General features: G+C 44.7%; 1 non-coding gene across 1 annotated transcript; it reads right to left on the minus strand.

The window, feature by feature from the left end:
* Positions 1–1,110: 1,110 nt before the first annotated feature.
* On the minus strand, positions 1,111–1,183 carry TRNAV-CAC (transfer RNA valine (anticodon CAC)). The gene has a single exon. It is a non-coding gene; the product is annotated as a tRNA-Val (tRNA).
* Between the last annotated feature and the right edge of the window lie 16,594 nt (positions 1,184–17,777).

A 17,777-nucleotide genomic window follows, 5' to 3' on the forward strand; every position in this document is an offset into this window, starting at 1 on the left:
GCTATGGCTGCTAACAGAAGAGTCGGCAGTTTGAATCCGCCAGGTGCGCCTTGGAAACTCTATGGGGCAGCTCTCCTCTGCCCTATAGGGTCGCTATGAGTCGGAATCGACTTGACGGCCCTGGGTTTTTGGTTTGGGTTGGTGTAGTGGATAAGTGCTACGGCTGCTAACCAAAAGGTCAGCAGTTCGAATCCACCAGGCGCTCCTTGGAAACCCTGTGGGGCAGTTCTGTGTCCTATAGGTTCGCTATGAGTCCGAATCGACTCGACAGCAACGGGTTTGATTTTAGCATTATTTATTTAACCCTCGCCATATACTTTGGAAATTAAGTTGGTTCTATGGTTTTATAATTACAAGTAAAGTTGTAATCACCACTAGTTATCTAGCTATCTATTTATAATCCCTCGTTCTGTTTCTTTAGCAACCCTCACTCACTAAGGCTCCCATTAATATGAGAAATCCCAGGTCAATGGCAGTGGTTCCCACTATCCTTCATAAAATCGCCACCACAGAATGCTTTGAGGATGCAAGGACAGGTCCTTTAAATGTATTTCTCACATACTTGTTAAAGGTAATGTCTTCCTGACCCTACCTGGGGCTGTTGATGTGGGTGAATGAACATGTCTTACGTGATAAATTTCCTGTAGCTTTCTAATCCCCCTAAGGCTTTCGGTATTTTCCTCTACAATAAATGCATCAAAGACGCTCTGGCATTTCAAGTTCATTTACTGTAGGCCACCTTTGGGTGCAAGTTTTCAGTCAACTGCTTCAAGTGAACAATTTAGAATTGTTGGCAGGTGCTCAAAATAAAGTGGCTCCAGAATTTAGCTATCTAGTGCACCTATGTCAATAAGTAAACCTACTGTATCCAACATTATGTTCCTTCCACCCTGCTTCTACTCCCTTAGGATCCATTTCCATAGATACACCCTAGGATTTAGGTTCATATAAAGTGGCATCAATCTTGCAGTACTTCCCGTTGTATTGCACCTTCCTATGGGTCATCACAGTTTGTGCATTTCCCTCTGGGACTTTCCGGGACTCGAGTCTAATTCTAGATCTAAAGCAATGAGAAAAAGTAGCACTCCGCTTTGAGGAGTAAAGAGCAACTGTTTCCGCCCGGTTTCGAACCGGAGACCTTTCGCGTGTGAGGCGAACGTGATAACCACTACACTACAGAAACACCCGGGGAAACTCTATGCTGCTCTTCTTTAACTTTTGTGCCTTTCAGTGGACGAAATTCAATCCCAGTTCAAAATTCCACTGCCAGCAGCAAAGTCCTGGAAAGGGCCTCAATAAGTACTGAGTGAACCAAGGCTCACTGCATTTGCCTTGACTGGTCTTTTCTCTCAAGGCTTAGCTTTAATGCCTCTTTGTTATCTCTTTCTCTTGTTCCTGCCACTTTCGTTTGCTTTTGGTGTGAGAACTCAAAGCAAACGTGTGGGGCCCCACTGTCCTTGTTTCGAGGGTAGGCGAGGAACCCTAAGCCAGGGAATATCGGGAGGCTCAGTCTCCTTTGCCCGAAGGGGTCGCTCGGTGCTTCCTGAGGCCCTTTTCTTCTTCAGTGTCAGCCGGTGGAGAAGGTTCAGTTGATAGAAGAGAACAAACAGAACCTTTAGAACTCTCAGGAACTAAAACTAACATGCAACATGTCTCGTTTGGTGCCCGGCCTCCCAAGAACTAGATGAGAATTGTGTCCTGGTCTGCCATCTGATTTAGAGCAGAGAAATGAGGTCTGGCTCAAGATGCTGAGTAATTGGAAGTCTTCTTGCAATGTTTTGTTTTGTTTTTCCCTTCTTCTCCTTACAAGGCTATTGGCGAACACTTGTCTATCCGCAAAAGAAAACCTGTTTCCGCCCGGTTTCTAAACAGGGACCTTTCGCGCATAAGGTGAAGGTGATAAGCACTGCACTACGGGAACCAGGCGAGTGAGTTAACCTAAGAATTTGTCCATGAAAATTGTACGACCTGCAGTTTTCAAGTACTTTGGCTTCCAGCACAGGAAATTCAACTACATTTGAAATTCGACTGCCAGCAGCAAAGTGCTGGAGAAAGCCCTCGGGAATAGCACCAACAACCCCTCAGGCAAAGGGGTCTGCGGCTTCAGTTAGGACGAAATGTAGTTTTCTGCGCCTATCCGTTAAGCTAGGACTTGGACAGCTCATTAGAGTTTCCATTTTCAGAACTAAGCTCCTCTCCGGCTCTCCAGCTCCCCACAGCCCAGGAGCTGGGAAGGCTCTCACCCCGGGGCTTCGGACCAGCGCCTCGGTGGGCCCTTTAATGGCGCTGGTTCCATGAAAAGATGTGCAATGTTATTCATCCCCCCGCTTACTGGTAGTTGCCATGGAGTTGGTTAGGACTCAAGGCGACCACATGAGTGCAGTGCAGAACGGCCCCATAGGGTTTCAAAGCTGTAATTTGGTGCTGCAGTGGTTAAAGCGCTTGACTGCTAACTGAAAGGTCAGCAATTAGAATCCAGGAGCCGCTGAGCGGGAGAAAGATGTGGCAGCTTCCTTCTGTGAAGATCACAGCCTTGAAAACCCTACGGGGCAGTTCTACTCTGTCCTATAGGGTCGCTATGAGTCAGAATCGACTGGATGGCAACGAAGCGCCTCTCGTGGGTTCTAAACACAAACCTTTCAGTTAGTAGCCGAGTGCTCAACCGTTTGGCAGAAAACCGGAAAACAAGCATTGCTGAGTATGTGGAAAATTGGAACCCGCACCCATTGCTGAAGGGATTGTAAAATGGTACAGCCTCTGGAAATCCGTTTGGCAGTTCCTCAAGAGTTAACCATAGAATTCCCAGATGACCCAACACCTCCACTACTAGGCATAATATACCCCCCAAAATTGAAAGCAAGAATGCAAACAGATACTTGTACACCAGTGTTCACTGTAGCATTATTCACATTATCCAAAAGGTGTAAACAACCCAAGTGTCCATCAGCAGATGAATGGATAAACAAAATGTGGTATATCCATACAATGGAATATTATTCAGCCATAAACAGGAAGTTGTGATACATGTTAAGACGTGGAAGAACCTAGAAAAATTATGCTGTATGAAAGAAGCCAGATACAAAAGGACAAATATTACATGATCCCACTTACTCGGAATCTCTAAAATAGCAAATGGGTAGAGAACAAAGTTTATTAGTAGTTATCAGGGGCGGGTGGGAGGGAAAAGGCAGGAAAGATTGCTTAAGGGGCACTGAATTTCTGTTAAGGATGACGAAAAAGTTTGGAAAAGGATACTGGTGATGGTTCCACAACATGGTGAACGTAATTAATGTCACTGAGTTGTGCACATAAAGTGGTTGAAATAGCAAGTGTTCTGTTATCTATTTTATCACACAGGCACACACTCAAAATGATCCACACTTCCGGTCCACCCAGGAACAATAGAAGTGTCCCTCCAGGCCCTACCCTGCACTTTCCCTGGGGCCTGACCTGCACTCTTTCCTCAGAAGCCCTTTTGCCTCAGCTCCTCCCTTCTGTCCCCTCTCTGACACTTGTGGAGTCTCTTGTTCTGTGCCACTCAATTTCAGTCCACTACTTTAATCACACCTTCATGTTTTCGCTGTACCTTAGCAAAGGCTGAGACATGTGTCTTAGGGCACTTGGCTCTTTGAAAATATCTAACAAGCAACACAGGCCAAGCCAGCCTTGAAGACCTGCATTGGATTCTTCTCAGAGGCAGAGAAGAGCGGGCTACTGGAGAACCACAAACTCACGACCTGCGCCCCACATATCACACACCTGGGCAGGGCACAGTTCAAGAAATGGAAAAAAAGCTCTTTCTGAACCTTGTGTGCAGACAGAACCCGAAGGGAGTTGGTTTCTTGACCTGGAGAGGCCAGTCGAGCAAGGGGTCTCAGGCATGTCCCCAACTTCCCAAGACAGGCCAGGAATAGGCTGATTTTGAGGGACAGAGCCAAATAAAAGGGGCAAAGGCAGCCCAACCCCAGGCCTTGCAATTAAGGGTCTCGAACCCTAAGGTCTGAGCGAGCCGAGGGCCACGCCTTAAACTGATCTCCCGCTTTTATCAGGAGAGTCCTTCGTCCAAATTCATAGCTCAGGAAAGGGAGGAACTGTATAGACCAACGTCCACATTTGACGGACAAAAAAACAAAAGTTCTATAGCGGTCGAGTCTATTCAGACTCATAGGGAGCACAGTAGAACAGCCCCAAAGGCTTTCCAAAGATGGGCTGGTGGATTCCAACTACGGACTCTTTACATAGCAGCCTGAGCTCTCAACCACTGTACTACCATGGAGAACACGAAAATTCCCTAATAATTAGATGTACAGTGTGAGGAAAAGACCTGCGCCAAGGGGAGCTTGCACTTTTTGCCTGAGCATATGGAAGGAAATCAACAAAGATGGGAAAAAGGCAGGGGCAGCGGAATTTCGGGGGGAAATCCGGAGTTCAATAAGGGGTCCCGGGGTCCTGGTTCAAAGAGTTACTCATCCAGGCTGTCTCTGTTTCTGTATCCATCTGAACCCTTTTTGATGTTGGAGTTCTTGGGCGCTCATGCTCGGCCCTCTTCCCACCCTGGGCACCTCCTCCCTGCAGGCTCGTGCCCTCCGCTGGACCCCAGCCACCGTCTCTTCACACGCTGCCGCCGCGCAAAGGCGCATCTCTATGTCAGGTCTGAAGTGCAGCAGCGAGGAAGAGCCATTTCCTCGGAAACTTGCGGACACCTGACAGCCCTCGGAGTGCTGCAGGCTGACTCGCGTTTTGGAGAAGACAAGGAGGAAAGGGCCTTGGGGGATGATCGCCGGAGGAGAGGGCAGCATCCGACGAGGTAGGCGTCCTGGCTTCCCCGACTTTGGTGACAACAGATGTACTATCTGGAGGCAAGGGATTACCCCTGTCCCGGAGGTCCCTGGTTCTCTAGTGGCTAGGATTCCGGGGTTTCACTGTCGCGGCAAGGGTTTGATTTCCGGTCAGGGAAAGCTGTTTTGCGCCCTCTCTCCTCCGCCTTGTTTGACGCAGAAGAGTCCCCGAATTGCCCAGGCTTGGAGAGGTGAGAGGCGATAAGCAACTGTTCAGCGGCTTTGGGCTCCCAACAGCTGTATCCTGCTCTGGGCCACCAAGATCCTTCACCGCTCCTGTGGTCCTCATCTTAGAAACCTAACCTTTCGCTTTCAGAAAGTTCATCTCCAGAGAACAAAGTAGAACCTGTGACAAGAGCTCCAAATCTCCTTTTTCAAAACAATTCCAAACATAAAATTGAAAGAGTAGTGACTTTATGCTTCACGCATTTACCAGTGAACATTTTCCACATTAGCTTTGTCCATCTCTCCATATGTATGTATTTTCTACCCCATTTCAGAGTAACTTGCAGATATCTCAGGATCCTTTGGTTACCCCTTTCTTTTGGCAATACCCCTCTAAGATAGCCTCTTGGGGACTTTTCCTCTTTATCCTCTCAAAGAGGTCCCTCTTGCTCCTTCAGCATAAGCTCTCACGTGTGACCTGGAGCCCCTCCAGGAATTACAAAGACGCCAATCACTGGGAAAATCTCAGGTGTTTAGAGATTCTCTCTCAGAAACCAGGGAAAAACTCCAAATCCTTTGAGTAAAAATTAATTGTACACTCTACAGACATGCTCACTCGCCCCTACTTTTATCCCCTGGAAAGGTCAGAAGACACTACTTTCAACAAGGCTGTGAGAAATAGATCCTACAGAACTGTTTTCACATCCTCAAAGAACTCTGTGGTGGTCATTTTATGAAAGACAGTGGGAACTGCTACCATGGAACTGGGATCATTGAAATGAATGGGGATGATGGGAAGATGGGATTGGAAGGGCCAAGTCACAACATTTAACCTTAAAGGACAAGGTGACGTCAGTTACTACGTTGAGTACAGAGCTGAAGCAGTAATCAGAATGGTCTGTCCCTCAAAGCTCTTTGGCATTCACTCCTTGTTCCGTGTGTCTAGAAATGCAATAGATGGGCAACCTATTAAAGTCTTACTTGATTTGCATCAGCAGAAACACACTAAGTCTGGTGAACATAGTCTGACTTGAATCACAGCAATAGACAGTCAGAGACCCTCAACAAATTCACAAGCACAGAGCTCTTTGAATGAAAGAGAGGTAGATCCCCTCAAGGAAGAACCTGTTTATACAGTCAAAAATCAATTCTCTTAGGGTTTTACCTAAACAGCGTATTCCCACCAAAGTTATCTGAGTAGGATGACCTCTTAGTAAATATTATTTTACAGCAGAATATTTGGAATTTGCACCATAACAGTATAAGTACTTAGGTGTGTTATTAGTTCAATTTCATAAGGAAAAAAATATTTTAGAAGGGTTGTTATCAGGGTTGATCATCAGTGAAACTAGAGTGAGGTAAGTTTGGAATGTGAACATCTATTTGACGTTGACTATCATGAGATTTACCTTTCCTAGGAAGGAAAAGTATATTAATGTGTATTGAAACAGGACTTAACGTTTTTAGAGGAGTAGATAAAATTATTTATAGGTTGTTTTAGTTACGAATTGGGAAAATTATTAAGGTAATCACTGGGTTGGTAATGTGTGGTGGTTAAGGTTGTGTGTCAACTCGGCCGGACCATGATTCTCAGTGGTTTGACAATCATGTAATGAAGTAATCTGGTAGTTATATAGTGATGTAGTCATCCTGCATGATGTGATCTGACATGATAAGCCAATCAGTGGTAAAGGGATTTTCTTCAGGGGTGTGGCCTGCATCCAATATATATATAGATGTCTTGCCAAACCCTGCTTGCTTGCTCTGGATCCTGCATCTAGCTGGTCATCGTCTGACGTCCAGTTCTTGGGACTTTAGCTAGCAGCCTGCCACCTTGCCTGCCAATCTTGGGTTCATAAGCCCTTGCAGGTACATGAGATGGGAGAAGCCTCCAGCCTGATGTCTGACCCATGGACTTGGGACTTGCTATCCCGTACAACCATGTGAGCAATTTGCTTGAGATAAATTTCTCTCTTTATACCCATATATAGCTATATATATATATATATACACACACACACACACAGTTATGTATGCATACACTCACACACACACACGCATACACATGCTTCTCTGGTTTTGCTTCTCTCGAGTATCTGGCCTGAGACATTTGGTACTGAGAGTGGCTCCAGAGGAACAGAATCATAAGGATGAGATTTCTAAATTGGTTCTCAAGACTGGCTAGTCCTAAAAGTACTGACAACTCTACCTCCAGTAGTAAACAGGGTGCTGCTAATCCATGGCAGGAGGTGGCAATTTTAATATGCCAAATATCAACAGAAATACATCATGTATTGGTGAGAAACGAGGCTCTGGGTAACCAAACGTTTCAAAAATTTCCACAATTTTGTCAGAATGAGAAGTACGGAAGCTGGTTGGTTGGTCCTCCTTTCATTAGACAAAGTGATAAGAGAGAGGAGCTCAGGGCTTGAGAGTTACACTTCAAGCGCCATATAAAACACCTCAAAGTTGCAACTTGCTTCCTGAAAAAAAGCCTTATTTCTTGTAGTAACAGAGCTGATATTGCCGAAAATCTAACACAGAATCTTGTCATAAGAGTGGCTGAATTACAATGCAATGAATTCTCAACTTTGAATGGTGTCTGAAGTTAAAGTGAGGGCATTGATTGAGAAGAAATGGGACCCTATAGGACAGAACAGAAGTGGCGCATAAAATTTCCAGGGAGTGCCTGGTGGATTTGAACTGTGGACCTGTTTTGTGAGGAGACTTAGCACTTCAGCACTATGCCACCACACTTTGCATATTTGGTATGGGAGATAGGAAATAACTTCGAAGATAGGTTTTTTTCCCCCTTAATTGTGAAATATAAGAAAAGCATATAGGTTTCTACTTTGAGCCATGTTGGTGTTAGAGAAAATGGTATTTGCTGTTCTACCTTAAACCACTAGAAGACAAGACAAAATATGTGAAATAGCTCTTTGGAGGCACCGTACCACAGGAAGTATATGACAGAGCTCAGACTAAGGCAGTAACAGTGTGTGTTTCCACCAGGCTGAATGGAAAGAGCATCTAACACATGTGGCAGGAAGGAGAGTCTTCAGAAGGGTAATGCCTCAATACCCTGTCCACATTAGCCTAGAATGTTCTGAACTTGCCCCAACAAAGCTTAAAAGCAAGCCTGGAGAGAATGAAATTATTTGCAAGTCACTTCACGGCATCTCAGAGCAAAGTCCTAAAATATTTAAAGGAATATATGAAGAACAACTGTTTAGTAACCTTGATGTAGGAAAATATCATCCATAAGCATGAGAAAAATCAATTAACAGAAATAACAGATGACAGAATCAGTAGACAAGATATTAAAACAGCTATTATAAACACACTGTATAGGTTCAGAAAAATGGAGGAAAGCATGAGCTTCATGAGGAGAGAAATAAAAAATAGAGATTCAAATAAGTCCTGTTGGACTTCCTGACAGCCTTTGTGACAGACTCCATCTTGATTCCAGCAACCTCTGTGAGGAAGTCCATCTTGAATTCTAACTTCCTGTGCATTTGATTTTCATAATCTCTCCCCTTCTCCTGGAAATCTCAACCCATCTAATGAATAAAGATAATGCCTTCTCCCCTCCCCCCAAAAACTTTTATAAGCCCCAGGGAATCTTTTCTTCATTGACAGACTGGAGGCTAGCTCCGTAGAAATCCCTCTCCCTCTCTCTTTCGGGAGCCTTTTACTTTCTTTCTGTCCCTAATAAACCTTTGCTCATGTGGAACCTCTGAGCCTCTCTTGGTCATTCCTGGTCACGCAGGGCTTAGTCCTGAGCTGGGAAGCCTTGCCCTCTAACAAATTCTATAGATGACACAAATCCCAGAACCTTTAAAGAGTGATACATATGACTACATCAAAATTTCAATTCAAATACAAATGACGAACTTTAAAAACATTCTACATAAAAACGAAATTATTTTTCTTGTCATTGTTGCTGTTGTTAGGTGCCACTGAGTCGGTTCTGACTCATAGCAGCCCTACTTAAAACAGAATGAAACACTGCCCAGTTCTGCGCCATCCTCACAATCGTTACGCTTGTGCCCATTGTTGTAGTCACTGTGTTAATCTGTCCTGTTGAGGGTCTTCCTCTTTTTCGATGACCTGTTTTTAGTATGTATTTTTACCAAAGTAATATATGCCCAAAAGTTTGTTTTGAAAATCTGTAGTTCCCTGATCCCTTTCTACATTTTCTGTTCTCCAGAGAAAACCACTTTCAACCCATATAACCAATTATCTGGCTATTTCTCTCTTTAAAGAAACATTGTTATGCCTTGATTTTCCAGTCTACCCCCTGCAGACAACCTGCAAGGCGAAAAAAGGAGTGCATCTGAGTTGGTGCCTGCATCAACTGCTAGTCAATGCCAAGGGAGCCAACAAGGTGCTTCACTTGGCTTCCACTTAGTTGCCAACAGATTTAATCCACGTCACTCATCCACAGTGAAAGGAAACTTTGCAAGAACAAATGCCAGGAAAGCTGCTTTGAGGTTTATTGGTGGAACCGGGTTTGGGTTTTCCAGTGGGTCAGGAAGGAATGGGAGCGCTCCTGAGGGAGGAGCTGTGGTGGATCAAACCCAGCAACTGAAACTGCTGCTGTGAACGCCCAGTTCCTCTGCCTTCCCCTCCCTACTTTCTCTTTTTTTTTTTCTTTCCCATTCTCCCCTTTGTTTTTTCCTGTCTTTCCTCCTTACTCAGCTATTTTCTGAGGGTTTCTGGAATCTCAGTTTCTGAGGAGGAGAGAAGAGGATGAAGGGACAGGCTGCAAGGCCTAAAAGGCCACGGGGAGCAAGAGGGGGATCTGGAGCAGCTCAGTGCTCTGCGGAGCCTGGGGCTCCCCACCTGCTTCTTCCGTTCCAGTCTGAAACCTTTCTGGCTCCTAAATGACCATCAGGAGGGGGACACAGAAAAGGGGGTAACGAGTTTTATTCACTAAAGAGTTAAAAAAAAAAAAAAACTTTAATTAAACCCTCTGTATTCAGAGTCCAGAGTGCTCACCATTACACCATGGAACCCCCTCAGAAGTTGATGACTGCATCCCAACACCAGGCCTGATTTCCATTGCTGTCCAGTCGATTTTGACTCCTACCTATGAGTATTGCAGTGAAAACCTAGACCCAATAACACTACTGTCAAGTTGATTCCAACTTATATATATGACTATCTCAATAAAAACCAAAAACAACAAACCCGTTGCCATCAACTTGATTATGACTCATCTCGATAATCCAGACCCAGTGCCGTCGAGTGGATTCCGACTCATAGCACCTTATAGGACAGAGTAGAACTGCCCATAGAGTTTCCAAGGATTTCAATAGAGGTGTGTAAATACTAATTTAGCATCCGTAGTTTCCACAGACTAATCTCAAGGCAGTCCTCTGTCAGACAGGACTTGAGTACGGTTGACCTGTGTGAGTGGGCTCACCGGTCTTGCTTTCTCTCTGCCTCTCTCCTTTTATTGACTTCCATCATTTCATTCAGAGCTCTGGTGGCCCAGTGCTTAAGAGTTTGGCTGGTAACTGAAAAGGCTGGAAGTTTGAATTCAACAGTCGCTCCTTGGAAACCTTATGGGAGCAGTTCTACTCTGTAATATAGGGTCACTTTCAGCTGGATGGATCGCAAAAAATCATTCACATCTCAGGAAATGAGGTAAAATTCACTTTGGGTTTAGGGCAATAGCACAGCTCTTTAAGTCTCCATCATAAACCACAAACTCTGCCTCATTTGCCAGAGTTTCCTGTCCCAAGGTGAAATTTCTGCAAACAATAGTGTTATTTCCTTTTCTCTGCCTTCACCCATTTCTCATTGCCTAGGGAGGGCAGATGATTGTCAGGGCAGGACTTGGGACTTTGTGTGTCCCTCGGGCAAACAGCTCCCATTACACTCCAAAGCCACCACAGCTTCCTATGTAGAGTATAGAAAGGTGTGTCAGCAGTGGTTTATCTGGAAGTGGGTTCAGGAGGCAGGATAACTTTCATTTTCTTCTTTATACACTTCTTTTTTTGGTAAGTTTTCTTACAACAAGCATCTATTTGTCAGATTTACAATAAAACAATTAACAATGCTTAACATTTACACACTTAGACAAACCAGACTAACCTCATTTGCTGTGACTCAAAATTGATCACATGCTCTTGAGGCTGTAAAGACAGAGGTCCGACACTTATACAGCCACAGTCTGTTTTCTAAGAGCTTGGCCACGTCCATCACATTGCAATTTCTCAATATGTCATTCATTGTTTTATTAGATGTTTTCTAAAATGTAGTGTAAAGAATTTAACTTTATCCAAGGAATTTTATCTTTGTCCTTGGTTTCTAAGAGATAATTCTAAACCAAAAACCAAAACAAAACAGCAAACTATGGCTGTCAAGTCAATTCCAACTCATACATACATTTATGTAGTACAGGGCAGACCCCACTGACCTTTGGGTTAGCAGCCCAGCACTTACCCACTGTCCCACCAGGGCTCCTTGAGATAACTCTCAACTCTTGGAATTTGCTAAGTAATTGAGATTCCTTTGTTTACTATGAAGCCCTGGTGGTGTAGTGGTTAAGTGCTAAGGCTGCTAACCAAAAGGTCAGCAATTTGGATCCAGCAGGCACTCCTTGGAAACTCTATGGGACAGTTCTACTGTGTCCTATAGGGTCGCTGTGAGTTGGAATGGACAACAGGTTTGTTTGCTATAGGCCTCCAGACCACACCTGAAGGTTTATGCTAATAAAGCAACTCAGATGGGGGCTGGCCAACTTAGAAAGACCACCTCCTGTTATTAGCCAATTTGGGGGGAGGTGGGTAAGTTTTGCTGGAACATCCATATGTAGTGGATACAGGCCACACCCCTCAGAAAACTCTTACAACTGATTGGCCAATCACATGAGATCACATCATGGAAGTGAATACACTATATTACATTATGAAAAAGCAGTATGTCCAGCATCTGCCAAACCACTGAGAATCATAACCTAATCAAGTTGACACATAATATTAACCATCATGGGTCTTATGTCCTCAACCTGCCATCATGTGGCTGGCTGATAGTCCCACCTCCATTGGGGACTGGTGTCATATCAGGGACTCAGAGTTGTTTTCCACTGTTGGTTTTGGGCACTTAGTAGTGGCTGTAGCCAGATTAGCCTTGGTGAGTGGAAGCCCATGTCACTGAGCCCATGCGTAATTTCTATCACCGCTGCTAGGCCACTTTACGAGCCCTTTGAGCAGTCCTAGAATTTCCATTTGGTTTCTTTTGATGGTTTTCACACCTCCATTATCTATCAGATCACTCATTGAAATCATGTTTTCTGTGTGCGTGTGTGCAATAGCTGCTTTGAAGTCTGCTAAATCTAACATCTGGGACATTTTTGAGCTGAGAGTTGGTTTCTATTGACTTATTTTTGCTTTGAATATGGGTCACATGTTTCTTTGAATGTATAGTATTTTTTAATTATTAGACACTTTGAATGATACATTGTAGTGTGTTCTGATATCTTTCTCCAGAGTATCAATTTTTGTTCTAGGATACCTTATGGGCAGTTCTACTCTGTCATATAGGGTCGCTATGAGTTGGAATTGATTTGATGGCACACAACAACAACAACAAGCATTTTGATTACTGGCTGATTACCTTACATTTGTATAAGACTGGATTTAGGCTTTAAGATGAATCTGTGGAAAGTTCAAGGTGTTTACCCAAACCCTCACCTTGTTGGAACTCCACCTCCAAACTGTGACTCCTCTGCAGCTCTTCTCAGGGGTTGGTTTGCACTTTGTTAGGGCCTGTCATATTAGGGTATGGGTTGTGCTCTTCAAGTACAGTCTTCTGGAGAGAGTCTCAGCTGGATGCTCAGTGGTAAAGAGTTAACAAAGCTTGAATTCCAACACTACCTGGTACTGATCTCTAGGACCTCTGTTCTGTTCTCCATCCTGTAGCATCTGTCCTCTGGCGAGCCTGGGTAGTACTTTCCTGCACATGAGCAACCCAACACTCAGCAAATAGCCTGCTGAGGACCCCCATATGGAATTCTGAAAATTGACCTCTAAATGGTTTTCTCCCTTCTGGTGCTCTAATCTTTCATTACTCTGGTCTCTGCCTCCTCATGTGAACACCATGCTCTGCTGGGATTTCAGCTTGCTGTACCACCATCAGGAATTCTCCCAAACCCTCTCTCAGTGATCACAGTCTTGCACTGCTGCCCAACGTCTGTAAACTGGAGCCTCATATGTTTGGTCTTTTTTTATGGTTATTTAAAGGAAGAAGATAATTTGGGAGGTGTTACTATGTCATAGCTACAGGTGAACAGAGCGGTGCACAGGCTTCAGCAGACCACCTTTAAAACGGTGGCTTTTCCACCTGGATTACTGCTTCTTGTCAGTGCCTTTGCAAATGAGGGTTTAATCACATGTGTTACTGATTTCAAAATAATTTGAGCATCATTTTCCACATTTACAAATGACCTGGACCAAGGATTTTCTTTTTATTTTCTTAATGAGTACAATAAAAAATGACCTGGGACTGTTGGGTTTACTTTCAGCATGATGGTATCACAATAGCTAGGCTGAATATCCTGTCCTCTGGGGATAATCCAATACTTCTAACTCTCCTAGGACCACAAGAGAGAGGATTAGCAAAAGGAGACCTGTAAAGCACCAACACTGGTCCTGTTAGAGAGGACTGGGCCTAGGCTGGGCAGGTACAGTAGAAAATGATAACATTCCCAGAATGGGGAGGCAGGTGGAGGGATGAGAGGCCACCATGAGGGGCAAAGGTGGGGAGGAGAGGCCCAGAGAGACAAGCTGCCTTTACTGGGGCCAGTGAATAGATATAGTGAATAGACAGACTGAATAGGTGGGGTCTTCTTCACTTTTCTCTTCATTCTCACAATCCTGTCCCTCTTCCCTCTGAACCTCCCTCTGGATAATCTTCTCCATCACTGTCTAGGCAGGGCGGAGGTGGAGGTCTGGTCCCACTGCATCTTCTCTCCCATACAAGCTAACCTTTCTTCTATAGGGACCCATTTTGGGGGCCTGTTGAAGCCTGTACATCTTTCTTGGAATAATGGCTTTTAATGTGTAGAACAGAACATTTAGAATGACAAAAAGAGACAACTGTCAAATCTAGTTATCTTTGTGAGCCTTCCAAGTCTGATAGGAGAGTGAAATAGCACCAACCTTCCAAACATAGGAAGCACCTTAGACCCAAGACCCCAGAATTGGGGTAGTCCAAAATAAGAAATCTTAAATTCAGTCACTCTCAGGGAAATTTAAACTCTGAGACATCATTCTTCTTTACTGGCCAAACAAAAAAAGCAGTAGTTTCCAGCAGTAGAGTTCCAAGAGGAAGGACCACTGGACCCCTCATGGCCACCCCAGGGATTTGCATGTCCCCAGGAGCAGCCATACCCTGATCCAAATAAAAGACACTGACTGGAAGCTGGGCGGTACTGAAGACCTTGAAATTAGAAGCCCTGCGCCTTGCAGACTGAAGAAGCAGGATGATGAAAAGCTGTGAGCTTCTCTTCTCCCTAGGTAGCAGCCTGAGATCAGTTGCCGAAACGTAAGATACCTGGGCGCGTTGCCGATGACGAGAGTGAGGTTTGCAGGGAGTTTAATGGATTTCCTCGGTTCCAGGACTGGTAGGGACTAAGTCACTGTCCAGGCCCCTGAACGTCTTGCTTCAGAGCACAAGAGGGGAGCCGGGCAGTGGATTGACACTGCTGAGCAGAAGGGGCATCTGACTGCGGGAGCGACTCCGCCCTCCCTTGGGCCTCTGAGAATGGCCTCCACCTGTGCTCTTTTCCTCCAGGCGGAACTCCAGGCGTTCATGGAAAGAAAGGACGACCAGGATCTAAGGGTCTATTCCAACCTACCCGATAAGGTCCTACCGAGACTTACCACGGATCCACCCTCTTGGTCCTGTTACTGGAATGTGCAAGCTTTCCACGACCATCGTGGGTACTTTTCTCCCAGTTCTTCAGGCACAAGAGAAAGTTCCCGGGGCTCCAAGTGCACCTACTGTTTGTCTGCCTCCCCTTCCTTACTGCGTGGTCAGAGCTGAACGCTCTTCACTTCTTCTCTGAAGGCTCTGGGAGAAATACTACAGCAAAAGAAACACACTTATTAATAAACATAACTTTAGTTAAGTTTCTTATCGATCCAAAAAGAGAGAGAACACAAGTTTGCAAGTAGCACACAAAGGCCTGCAAAGCTATACTGGTTTTGAAGCTCCATATGGAATTAAAGTAACAGCTGTACATTACCCTACTGTTAGTGGACAAGCAGCTTTTTTACTCAAGTTAAGCTGGTATGAACCTTACTCTGACGCTCTGCCCATCCTAATTCCTTACCAGTACCTCCTATGGTTGCCCATGACAATAATGCACTTCACACTTCACTTGGTTAGTTACTTTCTCAACGTCCTCGGAAAGTCCCAGAGCGCAAAGAGGGGGCGGGGGTGGGCGGTTGGGGCGAGGACCCCGGGCAGGGAGGCTGGGGCAGATCTCAGAGGCCTCAGAAAACGGAGCCCTGCAGGGCGGTGGTTTGTGGTGCGTCCTCCCCTGCTGGTGGTGAGCAGCCACTGTGCGTCTCCCACTGCGAGAGGGTGCGGGTATTGGAGTCCCCCAGCTCACTCGGGCTCGATGTCAACGCGCAAATGTGTCCAAAGGCAGGACTCTCGGCCTAAGTGTCTCTTATACTACCTGTCTCTGGAGCACGCGTGGTTGAACAGGCCAGAACAATATTAAGATATCCTCAGCCTAAGCTTAAAGGACAAATCCTGACATCAAATAGTAAATTTGGAAAAAGAGGGCTCTGTGTGTCTGTGGTGCAATTGGTCAGCGCATTTGGCTGTTAACCAAAAATTGGTGGTTGGAACCCACCCAGGGACGTTATGCTTTACTTTAAGCTCTTTGTAGTTGCTTAATAGCAGCTTCACAACAACACACAAGCCCCCACAGTAAGACAAACTGACAGACTTTTGTGTTGCTGTGATGCTGGAAGCTACACCACCAGTATTCAGGTAACAGCAGGGTCACCCATGGAGCACAGGTTTCAGCTGAGCTTCCAGACTAAGACAGACTAGGAAGAAGGACCCGGCAGTCTACTTCTGAAAAGCATTAGCCAGTGAAAACCTTATGAACAGCAGCGGAACATTGTCCGATATAGTGCTGGAAGATGAACCCCCCAGGTTGGAAGGCACTCAAAAGATGTCTGAGGAAGAGCTGCTTCCTCCAAAGTACAGTTGACCTTAATGATGTGGATGGAGTAAAGCTTTCGGGACCTTCATTTGCTGATGTGGCACGACTCAAAAAGAGAAGAAAGAACTGCAAACATCCATTAATAATCGGAACCTGGAATGTACGAAGTATGAATCTAGAAAAATTGGAAATCATCAAAAATGAGATGGAACTCATAAACATTGATATCCTAGGCATTAGTGAACTGAAATGGACTGGTATTGGCCATTTTGAATTGGACAATCATATAGTCTAGTATGCTGGGAATGACAACTCGAAGAGGAATGGTGTTGCATTCATCGTCAAAAAGAACATTTCAAGATCTATCCTGAAGTACAACGCTGTCAGTGATAGGATAATATCCATACGCCTACAAGGAAGACCAGTTAATACAACTGTTATTCAAATTTACCCACCAACCACTAGGGCCAAGGATGAAGAAATAGAAAATTTTTATCAGCTGCTGCAGTCTGAAATTGATCAAACATGCAATCAAGATGCATTGATAATTACTGGCGATTGGAATGCGAAAGTTGGAAACAAAGAAGAAGGATCAGTAGTTGGAAAATATGGCCTTGGTGACAGAAAAAATGCCGGAGATCGAATGATAGAATTTTGCAAGTCCAATGATTTCTTCATTCCAAATACCTTCTTTCACCAACAGAAACAGTGAGTACACACATGGACCTCGCTAGATGGGACACACAGAAATCAAATTGACTACATCTGTGGCGAGAGACGACGGAAAAGCTCAACATCATCAGTCAGAACAAGGCCAGGGGCCGACTGTGGAAAAGACCATCAATTGCTCATATGCAAGTTCAAGCTGAAAATGAAGAAAATCACAGCAAGTCCACAAGAGCCAAAATACGACCTTGAGTATATCCCACCTGAATTTAGAGACCATCTCAAGAATAGATTTGATGCATTGAACACTAGTGACCGAAGACTAGACGAGTTGTGGAATGACATCAAGGACATCATCCATGAAGAAAGCAAGAGGTCACTGAAAAGACCAGAAAGAAAGAAAAGACCAAGGTGGATGTCAGAGGAGACTCTGAAACTTGCTCTTGAGCGTCGAGCAGCTAAAGGAAAAGGAAGAATTGATGAAGTGAAAGAACTGAACAGAAGATTTCAAAGGGCCTCTTGAGAAGACAAGGTAAAGTATTACAATGACATGTGCAAAGAGCTGGAGATGGAAAACAACAGGGAAGAACACACTCGGCGTTTCTCAAGCTGAAAGAATTGAAGATAAAATTCAAGCCTCGGGTTGCAATAGTGAAGGATTCCATGGGGAAACTGTTAAATGATGCAGGAAGCATCAAAAGAGGATGGAAGGAATGCACGGAGTCATTATACCAAAAAGAATTAGTCGATATTCAACCATTTCAAGAGGTGGCATATGATCAGGAACCAATGGTACCGAAGGAAGAAGTCCAAGCTGCTCTGAAGGCATTGGTGAAAAACCAGGCTCCAGGAATTGACGGAATATCAATTGAGATGTTTCAACAAACAGATGCAGCGCTGGAGGTGCTCACTCA

Source organism: Loxodonta africana, chromosome 3 (genome assembly GCF_030014295.1).
Source record: "Loxodonta africana isolate mLoxAfr1 chromosome 3, mLoxAfr1.hap2, whole genome shotgun sequence".
Taxonomy (NCBI): Eukaryota; Metazoa; Chordata; class Mammalia; order Proboscidea; family Elephantidae; genus Loxodonta; species Loxodonta africana.